Here is a 2,973-nt window from a genome sequence, read left to right as displayed (position 1 = left end):
ATGTATGGAACTGGAGAGCATTATGCTAAGCAAAATAAGCCAGTCAGAGAAAGAGAAAAATCACATGATCTCACTCATTTGTGGAATACAATGAACAACATAAACTGATGAACAAAAATAGATCCAGAGACACAGAAGTATCGAATAGACCATCAAACTTCAGAGGGAAGGCAGGGTAAGGTCAGGGAGAGGGTAAGAGATCAACCAAAGGACTTGTATGCATGCATATAAGCCTAACCAATGGACACAGACACTAGGGGGATGAGGGCATGTGCTGTGGGTGGGGGTGGCTGGGGAGAGCTCAATAGGGGGAAAAAGGAGACATATGTAATACACTACTTTAAACGATAAGATTTTAAAATTTGAAGAAAAAAATAAAGAAAAATACTAGCAAATCCCTCCTCGAGGATTAACTACAGCATATTGTCTCAAAATTTGGGAAATCAGAGTTACAGCCTTCACAAATTTAAACTCTCCAATGGTTTCCACTACATTCAGAATTAAATCGAGATAAATGCTTGTCATAACCTCGAGGGGCCTTCAGATCTGGCTCCAACCTACTTCTCCAATGTTATCCTCACTTTGTGCCAGACACAAAGCCTTTGATTTTTTCTTAACTGCCAAGCTTGTCTTCACTATATCTTTGCACATGTTATTCCCACTAGATACAGCTGACCTTTATTGGTTCTCAGTTGAAATCAGGGGTGGGAAACCTTTTTTTCTACCAAGGGCCATTTGGATATTTATAACATCATTTGCAGGCCATACAAAACTGTCAACTTAAAAATTAGCCTGCTATATTTGGTCAAACATTTAATTAACTCACCCCTAATGCCTTGGCAGGTCAGACCAAATGATGTCTCGGGCCTTATAGGGCCCTCAGGCAGGACGTTCCCCATCCCTGGTTTTAAATAAATCTCAAGGAAACCTTTCCTGACTGCCTTTCTCTTCATTCCTGAAGGGAAATTGGTAAAATTAAGGTAACTAACATTTACTGAGTATCTAAGAGGTACTGGGCAACCCTTCATATGATTTCCATTTAATCTTCACAATAAACCTCAGAGATAGACCAAGAAAGAAACTCAGAGATTAAATAGCTGGCCCAAGGTCACATAGGTAATATATAACAAAACAAAGATTTAAGCCCAAATTTAATCCCAAACCCACCATCTTTCTGCTACATTATATTGCCTCTCCATTTAAACAGAAAGGATCTTACTAGGAGGAAATGCTTAATTCAGTTCAGAGCTACAAATAGGACAGCAGTTTACAAAAAGATCTATAAACTGGCAGTCTGGATAATTAACTCTGTATTCAAAACTCTCACTTGGCGTCTGTATTTCTTTTACATTAACTCTTAGCTTACTAGAATAATTTTAAAAAATGGTATTTCTTCTAAGACTCAAAGAGTTCATAAGGTATATTTAAATGCTTTCTTTCTCTTCTATACTTTATACATTTTGCATAATACAGATATTAATTAGTTAAATTATAGAATTTCTGAGTTTACCCTAAGCAGTTAAACTAATAAATATTCAGGAATGTCATGGCTTTTTTTAAATGAAGACACAAGATTTTTAACATTTTCCAATTAGGGTTAATAACTTGGAACAATATTTAGGCAATGTTAATTTGAAAAAGCAAATCACAAGTACTCTGGGAATATATAATATATATATAACTTTTTGAAATAGGACTAGAATATTCTAGAGAGCAGAGTATTTTACATATACAAAGCCATAACACCTTACAATGGAAAGACTCAAAATGCTTTTTAAATGCCAATTATTAGAAAAAAGAAACCAATTTTCTTTATATCTCAATTAGTTTTAAAATATATGTCCACAAATTCTTTAGTATTCCTCCCAGTAAAATATGAAGCCTAAAGTTCAGCAAAGGGAATATAGTCAATAATATTGTAATAACTATGCACCAGTATGGTACCAGGTGGGTGCTGGAAATATTGGGGAGGAGGTCACTTTATAAATTATATAATTGTCTAATCACTATGCTATACACCTGAAAGTAATAGTATAAAATAATATTAAATGTCAACTGTAGCTGAAAAATAAAATTTTTAAAAAGAAAAAAAACTATGTAAAGAATATATGTAAACATTTAGGGCACAAGTCTTTTATTCCCAATTTTAACCAGTAGACCATTTTGGAAATGCATGTAACTCTCACCATTCCTCCATCCCTCTACCAATAAGGAAAGCCTGGTCACACATTAAACTAAACACAGTGCTTTACACACACACACACACACACACACACACACACACACACACACACACACACATAGAGGCATGCACCCACATACACAGACACATCACCATGTTTATAAGAAATACATTATCAAAGGACAAGTGTTTATTATAAAGGGAAGGCTAACTTTCTCAGACACATCCTTTATTTTTATTCTTTTTTCTTTAATTCAAATTCATGTTAATCCTTATGATTGATCTCCATGATATCCTGTTTAAATTGTAATTATAGTTGTTTATTCCAAAAAGAGAGAGAATGAAAGAGGAGAGGGGAGAGAAAGGGGGGAGGGGGGGCTTTCAATCTTGTGATATTCTATGTTTTCAGAAGAAAATAAATGATTTTGTCAGATTTTAGCTTATAAACTTATGTTGGTTATATAATTACAAGACCTTCTGTATTAGTTATCTACTGCTGAAAACTAATTACCCTAAAATAGCAACCATTTATTATCTCATAGTTTCTGTACCACTTAGCTGGATGCCTCAAGGTCTCTCAGGAGGTGCAGTCAAGCTGTGGGTGTGGCTGCAGTCATCTCAACACTCAACTGAAGTTGGAGAATCCACTTCCACACTCACTCAAGGGGCTCTTGGCAGGAGGCCTCAAATCCTCTCTGTGGGCTTCTTCACAGGTTGTCTGAGTATCTTCATGATATAGATGATGATGATGATGATGATGATGATGATGATGATGATGATAGAGAGAAAGG

The sequence above is a fragment of the Myotis davidii genome, unplaced genomic scaffold (genome assembly GCF_000327345.1).
Source record: "Myotis davidii unplaced genomic scaffold, ASM32734v1 scaffold237, whole genome shotgun sequence".
Taxonomy (NCBI): Eukaryota; Metazoa; Chordata; class Mammalia; order Chiroptera; family Vespertilionidae; genus Myotis; species Myotis davidii.
Note: the sequence above shows the minus strand (reverse complement) of the source record.